Source organism: Bombus flavifrons, chromosome 6 (assembly GCF_040668555.2).
Source record: "Bombus flavifrons isolate JBK064 chromosome 6, iyBomFlav1_principal, whole genome shotgun sequence".
NCBI classification, from domain to species: domain Eukaryota; kingdom Metazoa; phylum Arthropoda; class Insecta; order Hymenoptera; family Apidae; genus Bombus; species Bombus flavifrons.
In genome coordinates this window covers 13,771,748-13,791,258 of record NC_138447.1, presented here as the reverse complement: position 1 = coordinate 13,791,258, position 19,511 = coordinate 13,771,748, and the positions used below count along the sequence as shown (strand labels likewise).

The 19,511-nt window shown below is 37.0% G+C and overlaps 2 protein-coding genes across 2 annotated transcripts in view; one reads left to right on the top strand and one right to left on the bottom strand.

The window, feature by feature from the left end:
* The window catches only part of UQCR-Q (Ubiquinol-cytochrome c reductase ubiquinone-binding protein), an 81,024-nt gene that overhangs the window by 39,822 nt on the left and 21,691 nt on the right, over positions 1-19,511 (top strand). The window lies entirely within an intron of this gene.
* Fim (plastin-2 fimbrin) overlaps positions 1-19,511 on the bottom strand; it is a 44,922-nt gene that overhangs the window by 24,075 nt on the left and 1,336 nt on the right. The gene's annotated exons all lie outside the window — the stretch shown is intronic.

Here is a 19,511-nt window from a genome sequence, read left to right as displayed (position 1 = left end):
CGGTGACATCGGATAATAGTTTCGTCGAGGTTTTGTGAACCTGTCGCGTTGCAGGTAGGTAATTTAACGCTGCTCGATTCAGAAGCGCTTTCCGCTTGCGACATCGCGGTCGCGCTGGCGAGGCTGGAAAGTTTCCCTCTGACTAAAAACCTCGACTGCCAAGGAAACGTCCATAAACGATGAAAGATGTCGGTGGAAGCACCGATACTTGATCCGAGTTCTAACGAGTCTAAGGCGAACGCGTGAGGAATAGGACGTTGAAAATGCAGTTTGGAAAGTAAATGCTGTACGTTAAAATCGAACTTGCTGGTTTAACCCCTTAACCTACGATTTACGTTCGAGAATTTTGGTCCGAAAACGTAAACGAGCTATTATATATTATACTATACGCACCTAGTTATAAGCGTAGATATAAGTTAGGACATAGAGATAGGGCAAGCAAAGTGCAATAGATAGGCATAAGCAGTACATAATAATAGAAGTGCTAGAGTAAGAGAAATATATGAGTTGTAACGCATTATAAGAGATGTAAATCGGAAGTCGTCCAAAGCCGAAAGACATGGACTAAATAAATAAATAAAAAAATAAAAATAAATATTATACTATACAGGGTGGTTGGTAACTGGTGGTACAAGCGGAAAGGGGGTGATTCTACGCGAAAAAAGAAGTCGAAAATATAGAATAAAAAAATTTTTTTTTTTTTAATTTTTCCATCGAGACAACGATGTACAAGTGGGATCCGTTATAACGTACCGCACGCGTACCGAGCGAAAATTCAAAGTCGATTTTCTCGAAAACAAAGCCTCAAAGGAAAAATTTTTATTCTATATTTTCGACTTCTTTTTTCGCGTAGAATCACCCCCTTTCCGCTTGTACCACCAGTTACCAACCACCCTGTATATTATATTATATATTATATTTGGCCCGATCATCGTACTACGGGCTATGCCCGTAATATGTACGTTTGGTACGATCATCGTACTACTGGCTATGCCCGTAGTTGTAGGTTAAGGGGTTAATGAGGCGAAACCATTAATTAAAGACTAATATTTCGTTAACGCAACGTTCGATTTGTGGTTTTCTGGAACGCGGACATTTATCAAACTTTATACTTTTATGATACGATGAAGACGACGATTAGAGTTAAAGACATAGCTCGCTAACAATTATTAATGATCGAAATTGCAGTTCAATTAATTACGTACGTGTGAATATTATATTTTCGTTATACTTTATATATAGTTTGCATTACAGTACTCTTTACGCTTCGTATTATTTGTAATATAAGGTCTAATTATTTCTCTGTTGTTAAACTTGCACACGAGCATTCATTCACAGCATGCGTATAATTAATCAGCGGTTCTCGTTCCAAGAATAGTAGAAATCATAAATGCTAATTGCATGGAACAATGATCGTCGGTTGAAGAAGAATTTCTTTGAACTAGCTGCTTTCCAAAAGTGTTATTCATCGACATACTTAGAGTTTCCTCCTTCGAGTTCCTAACAACTCCGACTTACTCACCGACGGTGTATCTTAACTACCATAACCTTCACCCCGTTAGTCTTTCCATAAACATCTTTCCTACAAACTACCCCATTATCTCTGTCACTCGACAACATATTTATTAACCCATCAAGGATCAAGCGGTGAATTAATATGTAAAAGATGCGCGAGCGCGATGTTACGTTATCGTTCTGTCGATGTACCGAAAGTTATTATAATAATTGATATAGAAGACGAAATTGAAGACGAAAAAAGTTATAAAATACTACAATTTCTTCGAATTTCTACCTCGGTAATCTTCGATTATCTTGAGCACTATAATTACAATTTATGTATAGGTTTAGATTTAAAACTTGTTAAGAAACCAGTTATAAAACAGAATTAACGTATTTCCATTTTACCGTAGTTAATTGAAGATTACATTTAAGAGTTAATAAATGATATCTATGGTATAAGAGGTAGGAACAGGAATTAAAATTCAATCTACTAAAATTAACTAACTTTCTCTTTTTCACGAGGAGGAAATTTGTTGTAGAAACCTAACTGAAACGTAGTGTAAACTAACATCTTATATAAATAATTACCGTTATTATAATAATGGAAATTTAATGTAAACCACTCTAATCGTTATAACTTAACGATACTAGTCAATATTCGATATTATATGTAATTATAATGCATCGTAGGATATTTAATATTCAAAGAATACACTTTCATCTTCTTCTTTAACGTTACCCTAAAAACTCTCCCTTTGTATGATTCGCCCGGAGCACAAATGTACTGAAAATCGTCAGAAACGATCTACGCGAACTTAACGAAACGACAGTGGCCCACTTTCTTGCGCAGGGCGGACAAGAAGTCGGAGACGAAGAAAATCAGAGCGCAACCCTTGATTGCGAATCGGATCGATCCCGCGAATTAAAACAAGGGAGTCGATGCATCGTGAACAAGTTCGAAAGAAGCGCGATCATCTCCACGCGATTCATACTGCTTACACCGAAGAATATCTTAGATAACGTTCCTTGTTCCGTATAATTCAACTCTATTTTTAATGCTATCTTCGGTTTCCGGTCAGTCACATGCCTCGTTCCAACGATAAAATAACTTTTGACAAAAATTAGTTACGACAAAGAAAAAATAAGAAAGGAAGAACTAATCACATGCAGTGGCTCGTGAAAGTGTTCGAACGCTTGTAGAAACTTTTTACGAATATACTGTGTGCGTTTCACGAAATATTTCGAAATTTTATTGCTGTTACGATCAGACTATCGTCAAGCCTCTATGCAATATTCGATTGAAAACAACGCTGCATGCATCGATTCTTACATTCTTATCGTTTAAATAATTTCGTACCCGTGAAAACGTACAGCGACCTGAGTTTGTTCCGAACGATGACGCGTAACTCGTTTGAAATTATTTATCTTGACACGATCAAGGACCAACGTATCAATTTTTCCATCGATCCGATATAACACGCGAGCTTACAAACGAAACACGCTTTTGCCTTTTGTGGCTTTGCATCAAACGATATATATCGTCGTACTTGTTACATACACCGATAAAACAACGATCGATTTGTCAAAACTTATCGAAGGAAATTCGTAGAAATTGTAGAGCGATAAAAGTAGTACAAGCGAACGCGCGATGGCAGTAGCGGATGCAGAGCGAAAGAATTTATCAACATTCGCCACAATAGCCTGGAGCTGCAAAAAGGGGTACAGAGTTACGCAGATACGGTGATCCGAAAGTAGTCAACGAGATGCAGACACTGAAACGACTCTCTCGATGGATCTTGTTTCCTGTGGTCATCCACTGGTCTTTACACGCGACATGTAGACACACTATACGGCGTGGCCGTTACAGTTATACAGTTTCGATTGCCAACTGCGCTTTAATCCCTTTCCAAGTATAGTGGCGAGATTGTTTTGTATAAAAGCTAGAACATCGCATCTGCGCGGCTCTGTACACTGTTGACTCAGCTGACAAGGTCTCGAGCTTTCTTAATACGATGACACACGATCCGCGTTTTATCTGCATAATATAGTATAAACATAGTATTGCTATTTGCGAAAGTTAACGACAATATTGAAAATTAAAAAAGAATAACATTATATTTATAGAGGCTGACTCAGCAGGGTATAACAGCGAGTAAAGCTTCCAAAATATATTCTCGAGGCTGGTTTTCATTATGTTTCATCTCGATGAACGAATGTAATTCCTGTCTGGTATATCTTTCTTCTTCCAAGTCATCCACGCATAAAAGTTTCATCGTGAAATTGTAGATGATATCGAAGATCAAAGTATTAGCCTCTTTCTGTCTTGTATTTTTATTATTAACTTTTTAGCAAAATTTTAAACGACCTATCCTTATCGCTATCGCACCTTTTGCTCGACTATGCCTATCGTATTTAGAATATCTCGAGAATGTTCGACTATTAAACCTTGAAATACACTGCATGAGAGACTGTTTGGTAAATGCATCGTCGAAATGCCGCGTCGATAAACCAGGTAAATAAATAAAATAGCGGAGCAGCAAGGCGAATGAAAAAGACGAGGTGGTGGTGAGTGGAGGAACGAGAAGTTTCCATTGAAGGAATTCGAAATCACGCAGAAGCCATATTTCCTCTTTCGACATTGCCAACATCGATAATTATCACGAGGAAATGGTAAAACCACCGGATGACGAGCGGTCCGCGCAACACCGAGGAAGTTCCCAGGATATAGACCGTCTCGGTTATCTATCCATTCGCTGGTTTCTTCTGAACGCGACCTGCGAAGGGAATGCAGAAAGTCTGATCTTCTTGCCCCATTGTTCGACGAGTCTCGTATTAATTAGAGGCAAATGCTCCGACACTCGGTGGAATTTACATTGAGAACCGTACGAGACCAGTGTGAGAGGATTAACGGTTTTACGGGCATTCCGGATATTTTCAACGGAGAATATTTTCGTCCCACGAGAACGCGAGAACCTGACTGTTTCGAGAATACACGCGGCCTCCTTCGCTTTGGAATTTGAAAAAGTCTGGCTAGCTAAGGACAAACTCGAACGACTGGCGTCTCGAGTGCCGTGAGATCGATGATAGTTACGAAAGCGTGTGTGTGTGTGTATGTTCCTCTTTTATTCTTACGCAAAGCTTGAAAATATTCTCGACGTAAAAGAATATAATTGATAAATATCATTTTTAAAACGGAATATATAATTCCACTTGCAGAATGGGTCATGACGAGAAAACGATAAGTATCTTTGAACGTAATCGTACGATCTTATTAATCTCTGATATTCGATTAGCCATCGTCGTTTCACCTTCTGCATCTTTAACGTCCAATTAACCCTCGTCATTCGCTTTACGTTAAATATATCGAGGCTAAAGTATCCGGATAACGAACTCGAAACGTAAAAATCATACGATACTTTATTGACGAAAATTATGCAAAAGAGAGAACCAACGAGGCATTTACCTCGACACTAAGAATCGTTATAGACGCAAACGGAAACGTCTTTAGCGAGCAATTAAGAGGCTAGAGGTGGGCATGACTTCGTTTTACGCGGACTCATTAGCACGGCTTAATCACGACGAGTCCGGTTACCGATCGTCCTCGCCGATCGTCGTGCTAACGTTTCTATTACGATCGACCTTCGGGAGTCGTGTTTCGATTAGCAAAGCTACGGGGCGAAACGCAAAACCACCGCACCGGTTGACAGATTGAAACGTATGCACCGGTACAGTAGTCTCTCTCTCTCTCTCTCTCTCTCTCTTATACATACACACGCACACGATACTGTCATTCTCACGGATCGGTAACTCGACGAAACTTATTAATCCAAGGGACCAACAGCTACCCTGTAAGAAGATACATCCGCCCCGTGACTCATCAATTTCGAGATACCTTATTTATCCATAAGGCGCATTAAGGGTGAGTGCTCGGAAGCTTATCGAGCCGAACGACTCTCTTTCTCTTGCGAATGGTTGGTTTAATGGTTGGGTTATCGCTCGGCAGAAGAGGATTCGAAATGCCGAAGAATTCTGGATACGTTTCAGAGACGTTGAAAAGTTGGAAAGTTTCACAGAAAATAAGATCATTACGAATTTAACCCTTCGTCCGTATACGACGTCGTTTTTGATCGGTAATTTCAAGTAATTTTCCGTTTCTTTTCTATTCTTTCATATTTTTGGTTAAATTTTACTTTGCTTAAAAAGTTAGTAATAAACGAAGTAAGATATAGCGGTAAAAGTTATTGGATGGCATTCTAGTAACTTGGAAGAGTATTCCGGAGATTTTGAGAATATTTTAAGACGCAAAAAATCACTTGCTATCAAAATACAGCTACCTGACAGTTAAGACATTCATCGCTATCGAAATACGACGTATTTTTCCTTCCTCGGAAGTTACATATCTTCTTCATCAGAGACGTATCGAAGAATTAATATTCAAAGTAGATACAGACAAAATAGATAGGTTTAATTTTTGTTTGTTTCGTCTGTGCTGACTAAGAGGAAACATTTTAATAGGAAATATTCGGAGAAGGGAATTTTTATAAATAAGTAATAAATAGGTAATAAGTAGATAGGAAATCCACAATTTTCTGTCGATGAATAATTCACACGAATAACGTTAGTCTAGTACTTTTGTTAATTTAATATAAATAATATTATTCCCTATAACTAACGCTATTAATATTTGTAAGTATTCAAAGTGATGACGGAAACATATATTTAACTTAAGAATTAAAGAAAAAATTAAAATTGTCCACCTATCAAAGACAGAAAATGTGATTTATGTTTTTCATTAGTACATTGTTTCACAACTTATTCAACGGTCGGTAGAAACGAATGTGTTAAAAATTCTGTTTTTAGAGGTTTAAAGAATTTTGTTATTGCGTATGGAGAAGTATGTTGTTGTTGAGAAAGTGTATGGTTCGTCGATGATTCAGTTCATATTTCCCAGAAGATTGTTTGAAACGTGGATTGTTTAGGAAGCTTGAACAAGCCAAGCGATGAAATTGTGTTCCAAAAATGTCGACGAACTCTGTTTCTCTTTACCGTAACTTCGTTTACGTATACGGGAAAGTCTGCGAAAACTCGAAGCTAGTGTGGCAGGAAATCTTTGTTGATCTTGAAGGTCCTTGTAAACGCTGCAGGATGGGAATATCCGCTCACCCGATCGAACGTGTACAAGGTGCACTTTCGTGCTAGAGAAATGGCGCACGTAAAGAATATTCGCGCCGACAATTTTACATTTTATAGAGAAAATGAATTGCATATCGTAGTGCGAAAAGAGGGCGAATTTTGGAATTTTGGAATTTTCAAATATTTCGAGAATTAAATTTTTGAATCGTCAAGTATTCCAATGGCCAGAATTAGAAATTCTTAAATATTCTCAAATAGTCCAAACTCCAATAGTTCAAAATCCTTAAATATTCCAACAGCCATATTTCCAAATTGTCTTGATGTTCCAATTTCCGATTTTTAAACATTCCAATTGCTAATTTTTTTAACATGAAAACATAAGAAAGAAATGGAAAATTACTTGAAATTACTGAGGAAAAACGACGTCGTATGCAGATGAAGGGTTAAATTCGTAATGATATTATTTTCGGTGAAACTTTTCAACATTCCAATGGTCAAAGTCTGAAATTTTTTAATATTCCAGCAATCATCAAATTTCCGAACGTTCCAGTCGTCGACATTCGAATTTTCAAATATACTCCCGACCATAAAAATTGTCAAATCTCTAATCACCAAATTATCAAATCTCTAATCACCGAATTGTTAAATTTTCTCCACCGTAAATACACCGTCAAGTGTTCCTCGTGTACACCTATGACTTCTTCCTCTCGTTCCCAAACGCCAAAAACGCTTTCATCGACCGCTTCACATGAATCACCCGTCGCTCATTTCCTGTGAATAGTAGCATTTGGTATTCTCCTAAGCCATCGTGCAAAACTACATGTATTCCCAGTACTCAAACGCTACACGCGTACGATATATAAAGAGTGGTTGGTAACTGGTGGTACAAGCGGAGAGGGGGTGATTCTACGCGAAAAAAGAAGTCGAAAATATAGTATAAACATCTTCTTTTTTAATTTTTTTTCTTTAATTAAATTTTTCCATCGAGACAACGATCTACAGTGAGATCCGTTATAACGAGACGTGATAAAGTGCACGCGTACCGAACGAGAATTCAAAGCCGATTTTCTCGAAAACAAAGCCTCAAACGAAAAATTTTTGTTCTATATTTTCGACTTTTTTTTCGCGTAGAATCACCCCCTTTTCACTTGTACCACCAGTTACCAACCACCCTGTATATTTAAGTCGATCTTTTCCGCAGGAATCTATCTTCTTATAAGATTGGACATACTTCATCGAACTGACCAGGTATTTCTATCTACGACGATTTACATACTTCTATAAGCTGTCGTTGATCTTCATTGCAACGTTGATTCGATTGATTTTCATGCTATTTTTATAATTGAGATCCAATTTATTTAATAAAAAAATATAAAGTATCGATTCGTCGAAGGAAGTTCGTCTCGTCGACGCCTTATCGCAGCACTTGCGAGTCTGGAATCTCGTTAGAAAAGGAATTAATTAGAAATATAGGCGTAATAAGGAGCTAAGCGTGGGAACCGAACTGGCACAGGACGCGTGTACATGCACACGACACCCTACAAACGTACGCGTGTGTATTAATGTGAGAAAAAAGAACCAGGAAACAACACTTTGATACTCTCTACTACGAGTGGAATTAACAACACTCGACCATGTTTTCATATACCAGCTGTAAAACCTATACAGTCGGTGGACCAAAATATTCGAACAAGTAAATCGAATAAAATTTACCGAATATCTTAATTATACCAGTTGTTCTTAAATTTGTAGTAAAATAAATTTCAAAAATGATGTTACACTCGATATGTTCTATCTGAACTGAAGCGCTTCGAAACTTTTAATAGAGCAAATTCGCAGAATTTTATCCTAGAAATTTTGCGTTAAATAAAATGATTAAAAATTCCTCCTCGTTTGTTACTTAGTTTTCGTTTAATGTAAAATTCGTAGGATAGAGTGTTTCAGATTGAAACTACCAGAGGAATTTCGCAGCGCTTGATTCAATTAGAATCTTCAATGATCGACTAGGATAACAGATGGTTAAGGAACGAGAAAATAAATGAAGAGGAATCGTTAATTACTTTAATTCTCAAATAATCTGACAGTGTTTCGCGGAAATGAGCTGTTCTTCGTACGATTATCTCCACTGCTTATTATTCATCTTTCTGCTTATTATTCGTAGACGCGTCATTGTTGTCCTATCACGACTCATCGTCAGCCAGCTAAACGATATCTCGAATAACCTAAAAACCAACAGCTAATATCGACAGCATGCGCTTTTTATTATCCTCCATCCCCGATATCTATCGCCAATGGATACCATCGAATATTCGCAATCGTTTTAGCTTATCTATAGAACTGCAGCAACGACCATCCAACTTCAAACCTCCGATTGCCATCGATCGCGTTCCAACAATGGAAACAATATTCAGACGATTCTACGTATAAATAAAATTCTGTCGCAAAAATTATGACCAACTGACTTATTCAACGAAAAAGGACAAATCGATACGAAACATTTCCTTATACAAACAGAAGCTTACTATAAAAATACGATCACCCGAGTTGTTGAAGAAAAAAAGAGGAATCGATCAAATTGAAATGTTCGAGGGGAATACGACGCACATGAAAAATCAGCAGGCCGATTCACCCCTGCTGAAGCTTCGTAAACCAGCATATTTTATCTTTATAAAGAGCACATTCATAGACGAGAAATTCCTGATGCAAGTTATGACCGCATTTTTCCAGCGCTGCACGCAGAAACAGCAGAAACATTGTGCACCACGAAATTACACTGGATGCAAAACGAGAGAAATCTCTCGTCTTTTCTTTCCTCCGACGGGACGAGCACAAATAGCAGGGCATTAAGTTTTACAAGGTACAACGTGCATTAAGCAAGAAACAAGCTCGAACAAACGAGCTTTACATGTTGCTAAATGATCAAAGTACGAACGAATAAAGTGGAAATCTCGCTGGACCTTAAGGTACGTGTTATTCGATGGTTAAAGCACAGAGAGAACGATAGACAGGTTTCGAAAAGCGCTTGTTATTATTAACGCTAGAACTACCGGCTACTGAAATATAAGACTCGCGTCGAGGAAATAAAAATGGAAAATTTGCTCAGAAATATATAACTTTAGTGCTTCAAATTTATACAGTTTGTATGGAAAATTACGAATTAATGGTTTTGGTTTCTCTCGTAGTTCTGTCGTTCGTCCGTTATCCAAGAACAACGATTTAAGTCTTCAAAGACGATTATGTAACGAGTAGAATCAGAAGACACGTTCATCGCGAAGACACGTTAAATAATTTGAAACGCAAATAAAAAGCTATGTAATTTGGAAAAAATAGGAACTTTACAACAGATATAGAGAAGATTTTCTATTAAAACTGTCTACCAACAACGAATACATATTCGAGAATCTTCAAACTATTCCCCGAAACTCGTATCCGCGCGATATGCGTTCACTCGATAGATTACGACGATTAAATCGTGTCGTTGCTGGTCGCATGATGAATATTCGACGAATACCAATACTCTGCGCATAAAATTAGCTTTATTTCACTTTTGCTTCTATGCATATGAAGACATTACCGTTTTTCAATATATCCTGGTTATCTTCTGCTTCTGATTAGATACTTGCAGGAGCATTTATTACTCACTTCGATAATAAACCATGAAATGATATTCATACGAATTGGTAATTAGAAAAACGGAAGTCGCTTCTGATTAAAAAGTTGCAGATGGTGATCGGACACTTAACGGTCTTTTGGCACGAAACACGATAAAGTAATTATGTGTACATCGTGATGTTGATTATCGACCGAATGGTTCAGCATATTCTTTCACATGCTCCATTTATATGGAGATTTCAAGGCTGGCAATTATCATGCCATTTAGCATCCATTACGAACGCTATGAGTGATTCACTGTCGAACTTTTCACCCGAGGTTCAACACTCGTTCGACTTCCGGTTCTCCTCTTGTGCACAAGAAAGTAAAAATACGCTGGTTCTCAGCTCGCAGAGCGTTGAAAAATATGACGAAAGTAGGATGAAAATCGCGTCGAAACGAAGAAGAGAGTATTATTCGATAAAAGGAAATAAAAAGAAAATAAAAATAAAGGCAAATTACACGAATGGGAAAGTAACCAAAGTTTATAAATTATAAGAATTTTTAATCCTAACAGGTCCATAGGACGTTAATGAATTTCACCACTACAAAATTATCGTGAGAGGAGATAACATTAATGTCATCATAGGATGAAATTTCATCTCGTTTATATTTGGAAAATTTTATTTTAGAAATCGATAAACTCAAACGAAAATGGAATTAAATGTTTCATTATTACTCGATATCGGATTAAAGGTGAAATAATAATTGCTCGTACAAATAACATTGCAATTATTACCGAATGTTAATACTGGAACTATATATATTCACATAGGGTAGAATTTCAATCGTGACGCAATTTCTATCGCAAATAATAATACAAAATCGCAATAACAGAACGTACGTTATATATTACGTTTCGATATTACAATTTACAATCAATGGAAAATAAATGAACAAATTAAATAGTGAGGCAACATTTGAACACGTTATTGCATAACACTATCCATTTTAATGCAGAGACTAATTAGCGTGGATCGAAATACGACAGACGGTAAATATAACAAACGACAGATGATCAATCAAACTCGTCGCAGCTGCTATCAAATTGAAAGTGTTCTAAAATTCTGCGTGATCGCGTTACCTTCGAAAGTACATTCGTTTTATGATGCAACGACCAAAAACACGATATTCTTGAAGAGTTTCAATCAAAATGCATGCTTTCGTTCTGATAATGTATCATCGAGGAAGTGCGATTGTCAGACGAAATTTGGAACATACGAGCAACCGGTGACTCATACGAATGATAAGAATCTTTTGTTTAATTCATCGTTGTTCCTCGATTGATTTTTCCATTCGATTTGCTTTTTGTATAAAGAAAATCCATAGATGAAGAATTTTCGAATTCAATATCGTCATGCTTTCTTTCGTGTTTGTATGAGAAAGAATCATTCATCGTTGTTCCTCGATTGATTTTTCCATTCGATTTGTTTTTTGTATAAAGAAAATCCATAGATGAAGAATTTTCGAATTCAATATCGTCATGCTTTCTTTCGTGTTTGTATGAGAAAGAATCATAGACGAAGAATTCTCCGCTCCGATGCTGTTGTTTCGTTCGTCTTTTCACATAGGAAAAATCCATGAGTCGAGAATAACGTCTGGAAAATAGCATAAAACACACCTCCACCTCCACCTAGGAACACGACGTTTCATAGCGACTTTATATTTTAAGCGACCGATCGCAGTCCAATTACTATTCCAGCGACGAGTAGTTGCATAATAATCACGGCACGACATTACAACAGAGACTCGTTGAGCAAGAATTCGAACAGAACGCATTGTTGGCCTACGAACGAACTTTTACTCGAACCGCGTCCCATACGGTTACACCACGCCGCACCACAGAGAAAACGAGAGAAAAGAAGAAGAAATTCGGCGTACAACGAGCTGACAATGAATTGTTCGCCGCGTTATTACGACATCGTCGAGGCTCGACGAACGTTCTATCTTGGGCAATTTTCGCGAGACACATTTTAAACAAACTTCTAATCTCCGTGACATTCGAACGATATCCTTGACTCGGAACCAATGTAATTGTCACATCTCGCGTTAAAATAAATTACATGCAGAACTGAATGAGAAAGATCGTTCGATTTACTTAACTTTCTCGAAGGGAAAATGAGATCAAGCATCGTTGAAGCTTAAAACCAATAAATAACATCTCGTACGACGATAAATGAGATACCAAATTCGATGAATAAGACGAAATTCAACGAATAAGAAACAAAATTATTCGATTTAATTAAAAATGTTCGAAGAAGAAGAGACCGAGGATCGTTGAGAATGTAACTATAGCATCTGGTATGGCGATATGTGAAATATTTAAATTGAAAGAGCAAGATACAACGTTAGCTTAGTTTGATTAACATTTTTGGAAGACAACAAGAAAGAGAGAACCAAGCATCGTTGAAACGCGTAAATAGCAAACAGATAATGATAAGTTATTTATGGGTTACTTTAACTCGAAAAAGGAATGGTTTCGGTCGATCCACAGGCACAAGCTTGATAACGTATACCTGATACAACCTGTAACACCTCCTTCGTGAACATTATAACGCATTGCTGCATTAATTTCATGCTCGCACAGGTGTGAAATAGTTTTGGTCCGAAGCCACGATCTCACGGTTACCTGAGAAACACCCGATGCATGAAATATAATAACAAATCCCGAGCACCTTCTGTGAAATTGCTCTGAACGAGTTCAGTTTTATTTGAACGCGTTCGATTTTATTTAAACGAGCCTATTACAAACATCGATGAACTCGACTAATTTTACTGTTGTTTGCTATCACCCATTTAAATGGTATTCAATTACTTGAAGCGTTCATTGAGCATGTTTGAAATTCAAGGCATATGCTTCTACCATAAATTATACTTCAAATAACTTAATATAAATATAAATATAAATTATAAATTATACATACGTACTCTTGAATATGATATCACTGAAATCTTCTAAATAATAAGTACGATAAATAGCGTGATAGATATTCTTAAAAATACTCACGTAATAATTTCTGTACAGCTTTGCGATACAGAAATTTTATTTTATTATCATATATCGTATGTTTGTATTATATCAACGTAAAAGCGCAACGTAAATTAAAATTAATCAGATAAATAAATAAAATAATACAAAAAGAGAACATTTAAATAAAAATTAAAATCACGAAATCTTTGAAAAAGCTTGAATAATAATTCGCACAAAGCACTCGTGCAAATTTTCATAACATAAAATTAATTTCTGTATGAAAATCATTTATTTGTTAGCACACGGTACAGGTAAACGTACAACGAATATTTTATCAACGATAAACGCATTGTTAAAAATTACTTTATAAAGGCTTTTAAAATATTTAAGCTAAATATATATAACGTTCCTTTACTTCTATGAAATTTAAGTTACGCCCTAAACCAGCCGTAAATGCATTCTCCGATCGTTTCGGGGAGGCGTGTTTTCATTCCCTGCTGCGAACTGAGAATGGTAAACTGGGTCCGCGTAAACGTAGGCATTTAATTCTCAGGAGTGCAACGTCGATAGTCTATTTTTGCTTTGCTGGAAAGGACCAACAGCACGATGGTCTGAATAAGAAAAGAACGACACGTGCCTACGCGCTGTAAGGACGCTTCAGGGGGTTGCGAGCACGTGCTCCTTTATTTACAGCAAGCCATTTTACCAACGCAACCGGAAGAATTAGTTCGACCGTACCGTGAACGTGTTTCTAGTACTCTCTATTTTACCACATGACTTTAATTGTTTCAAGCTTTGATTCTTTTCTCCGAACGTTTTCTTTTCTAAAGAATACACGCAGCAGATACGAATAATATTCGATGGTTAATTCGAGGGTTTTTGGAAGATACGTTAATTAAAAAATCATTGAAAAGTACATTATATATCGTTGTATATTTAGTACTCCCAAAGATTAAACTATCGAGTTCTTAAAATTTGTATATCACTATAAGCTAGTTTAAGTTACTTTTTAAATTGTAATCTAGCTTCGATTTACTGATATCCGAAGGTATGGAAGCCTTAAAAACATAATAAAAAAAAAAAAGAAATTCGCAGGAAGAAAAAGAAGCGAAAAACATATGTTTTTCAATATATAACGATCGCTTATTTCTATTCTATTAAACTCGAGAATAATCAAACATATGAATTTTGACGTATCAACCTTCGATTATAAGTATTTCGTCGACTGACACAAACTTTCATTCGATAGTATGAAATAGTGCAGCGATGAATGAAAATCTATTGGTGTTCTCTCAGTAAGTGAAAACTATGGAGTAGATTCTTCCATAAAGATAATCTTTGAAAAAACGGTACAAAGCCCAGCAACCTATCTTCCAAAAATACCATGCAACCAACTTCTGGTTCTATTAGTCGAAAGACAAGATTCTTAATACGACCGGAAGATTTCCGGGATTTTTTAATTGGAAACTCGCCAGAGGCGAGAAGAAAAAGCGGAAAAAGATATATCCGGGGCTGGCTACATCGCCACCCTTTTCACAGGAACACTCTTCACGACATTGTTTCTGACGGGGTGACTCTCAACCCCTTGTGCAACGAAGCGACCGTAATCCACACCGACACACGGCCACCATCACGTACTGCATATTTACATACTCGAGGGGTGATTTAGATGCGCTAAAAAAGCCTGCTATGCCAGGCATTAAAGCCGATGCAGCATGAACCAGAGTAACCAGAGTAACCAGAGTTTTCGAAGCGAACTCGGCACGGTCGAATCGACGCTTTCGAGAATTCGAAATCGTCCCTCCGGATGTCGTTATCTGATCTGTGTCTGGAATTCCGCCTATTACGCACCGACCAACGCGAATTTTTTCCTTGCCACGACAAATTTTCTTTCGTTATAGTGCCCCTTTTGTCTCTCTGAATATCCATTATTTTTTCAGTCAATAAAGACTTTGGGCTTTCCTATGTCGTCGAATCGTAAATGCGCAAATTTTCTGAAACCGAACGTTTGTTTCTTCGTTTTCACTAACGTCAATTAAAAGGATGAAGTTACGTAACATCTGCAGAATTGTTGATTGTATATATCCGTAACTAGACTGTGGATGATTGTGCAAATTTACACTTTTACGAATACAAGTAAAGAGATAGAATTTAAACGGAGATTCGTTTCATCCCTCAAATATATTGTACGCAACGAATACTCTACTTTGGATAATTCGTATATTTTTACGCGTTCTATAAACATCCGCAGTCTGTAACCTATCGAATCGTGGGTTCGTAATATCGGCGTAATAATAATCAAATAAAAACTGTGACTCTCCTCTCGGAAACAAGAGGTCTAGAATAAAAAATTAATGAAGTGATTACGTGTCTACATATATAGGCGATAAATAATTAACATACGCTTTATTCGATTTGTCATCCACTACCAATTAAACGCACTAAGACACGACCTATTTCCATTAATATTCCGAATTATTCCACGTATCCTACATAATTCCTCCGCAAGATATTCAATTACAAGGAAAAAAAGGAGGAAAGAGGCGAGAAGTACGAGGAGATGTTTCACCGTGTTCTGTAATCGCTTTAGGACTCTCTAGAGTCTAAAGTGACGAGGACTCCTACGACTCCCTTTCGAGCACTCTTGGCCAAGTGCAAATACGAATCCCACCTCGATTACTTCCACTAACGACTTTCGCTACCGGAACGTAAATCCGAGACAGCGCAGGAAGCGGAGGGAAGGTCTATTAGATCTGTCCCGCGTCCTCCAACCAGACGAACCGAGTTAAACCCCAGCTGAAACTGAGTTAAGCACTGCGATACTTGGAGCACCTTGACCGTCGGAAATTGCCGTCCAAGAATTCGATCTGCTTGAATAACTTAAACAACCCTATTACCCCGGCGAATATCAAATTGCCTCGGGTCAATCTGATTGATAAGATGAAGCTTCTTTTTTAGTTCGAGTACCTCGATCGTGAAAAGTCTGTTTTATGAGTTCAAAGAACTCCAAGAGGTCGAATGATTGTAACCCATAAACGATATCGTTTGAGTCATAAATGATTATAGTAGTCGGAGGTAAATATAAGTTACGATACTTCATCTTCAAGTATGTACATGTATAATCTTAATTAGTGTGATTGACATTGATATATAATTAATATCAACGATACCAACAGAAGGATAACACTTAACGATCGACTGTACTTTTTTTTCAGGACGTAATCTCTATAATTTAAACCAGTCCCAACTATATTCAAATTCCACGATCATTCCAATACATACTTCGATTATTCTATTCTAAACGTCATTCAGTATTACTTCGACAAACACGTTCGTCAAATTTTCCACTTCCTACAGACTTTTATTCCTATCATGCGATATTTCTACATATAATTAACTTAGCGAATAATTTCATCAAGAAATATCTCGATTATCGTTTCAACCGTTTATCTTGTGATTCCCATGTATCCATATTACTCCGATATTCCAAATTTTCCTATTTTATCGCTTTACGACTTTAAAATCTACCCAGCTGTATAAAATCGCGAGATATGGCGATTGAAAATTTAAATGTGGCGCGGTTAGGCCCACGCTGAGCGTGACGTCAAGGGTGGTCCCCTCGGTGCTCTTCGTCGCATACATACACATTCGTACGTGCGTTTTCGCAACGTTGCAACGGGCAGGATGTCGCGGAAGGGGTTGTGTTCTCGCACCGGTAACGCGATCAATAAGATAATTGAAGACTTTCTCGACAATGCCGGCGGAAGGGAGCAATTTCGCCATCTCCCTTGTACTTGAGCAAGGTCATTGTTTCCGAGGGGATTCTCATCTCGTTTCTAAGCACCATCCGCATCAACGGTTATAATTGTATCCTGCTGGTTTAAACGCCGCACTAGCTGCCTACCTCCCATACTCAGAAACGAATAAATGCACGAGAAATCCGACCCAAACGGTGGCCAGAACCGTGACTCATGAATTGCAGATTCGATCGATAAAACGGTGACGATAGGTTACGCGTGAAATAAAAAACACGACGAGTACGTATATTCGGATTAGTGATAGATAGAAACAAATATGGGAAGCTCGTCTTCTGTTTCTCTTTTGGGTTTCGTAACTCGTTTTACCACGATAGAGAAAGAAGTAGAGTATAATGAATCCTCTATTACGCGTAGATGAAAATTAACCGATAATAGTTTAATAACAACTCGCGTATTAGCGACTATATATTCCGATAATATAGAATAGATGTATGTTTTTAAGTTTTAATTTGTATACTAGCTAACAAATACTGGCAAATTTCATAATTAAAATAATAATTTGTATAACATTATATTGTTGCATTTCACTGTTATATTCATTACAAGATAACGTTATATTCGTTAATTCTCAATTTCCAACTCAAAATTACAATTACTATTCCTGTAAGCAAAATTCCAGTTATAAAGGGTTAAAGAGCTCTATATTAAAAGACTGTAAACTCGTATAGAAGAACAAATTCAATTAAACCTCAGCCGCAGACACGCGAGCAAGAGTAGAAGGTTTCACGAAACGAGACATACATGCTCAGTTAAAATCAACCGTGAAAAGTGAACTTGTAAGAACAAGGAACAACGACTTGGTTACGAGATGCTGTAGCCCATCGAAACCGATCGAAAAACTGTGAATGGTGTGCATACATCTTGATGCACCATGTATATCCGCGAAGAAACGATCCCAACGGTAATAGCGATATATAATTGGAACAAGCGTAGGTATTTGAAGGACGAGCACGTGCGATCACGGTCACGTGTCTTCCTTTTGTACATTAGAGTGCAGCGACACGAGTGTTCAAGAGCTGAAACTCTTCTCCGAGTATGGGCATAACGGTATCGAGGAATTTTAGAGACATTTATCAGGGGAAATTAAAGATCGAACGATCGGTTCCGTTAGGAAAGTTACATCGAAAGCAAATCCTCTTAAAACGATGAAGCAACTGTAAGGTTTACATACAAAGCGACTTTTGTCACATTCTTTGGTACTTCAGGTGCTTTCTGGTATTCTTCGTATCAAGCTGTATTGTACTCGATATAATCATTTGTTTTTCTATTGGTAAATTAACAAGATTTAATAATCAAATTATTATTGTTACTAAATTCAGATACATACTGATTATTAAGTCTTAAATTGATCAGGTAAATACCATATCGGTAAATACGATATCTTCATGGTACATGGAAGAAATAACCAGAATAAGATGCGACAACTTTCTAATGGCTGTTACAAGCGAGATTTGCGACATGGTGGAATCGATATTAAAATCGATCTATATCCTGACTTATTGTTTGATAAAAATAACCTCCTATTAAAACTGATTTTTACCAAAATAGTTCTTATTAAATAAATACAACTATTTTTATATTCCTATTAGTATAATTGTTAGTTTTACAAGATATCAAACTCATTGCTTTCTTACACGACAACATAACCTTAGTTAAGTAAAAGGATAATTCATACTTTTCAATATCCTTTTCAATATGTTCGTTTTTGCTATACTATGAAGAATCATCGATCTACGTAAGGATGAACTGGTGCCTATGTTAATTTAATTTATTTTTTAATTCTTTGCTCCAAAAACACCTTAATCCAGAAGATTACAATTTCATGATCTACTTATGATGTTATATAATACACTGAATATTTTGTTTAAAAACATTAAGAACTATTCAGTAAACGTTAAAAATGCTTAAATTATTTGAACATTTTTCCCCCTGAAAAAGTATAAAAATATATGCAAGGGTCGATTTTGCGTGAACCCTCCATTTATATAGCATGTAAATAACACGGGAAGATAATAAATTTCGTACGGTTAATATATGGTCGTATCGGCATAAGACAGAATGTAAATAAAGCAAATGTCGGTAAGGCGAACTGCGAAAACAATAGATAATGCGTGACTTATAACGAATGTTACAGTTAATGGACTTCTTCATCCGGACTATTTAACAAGCATGACAGCACGCAGCGCAAAATACGTTACGTATACGTATACGTATAGTAATAAGCGGAGAGAGTGGTTATACGTTACACGTGCGTGGACTTGTGTACGGAAGAGTATAAGTGAAAAGTGACCGGGTTACGATACTCGATATCGAACGTAATTACGCGCTCGATCGATTTGAAAAATTGTTGACGTTCGATGCAGCTCAGACCGACACAATGTGCCCGCAGAACGTACATGCGTCATTTTTCTAAACGAATTACACATGATTCATATCCT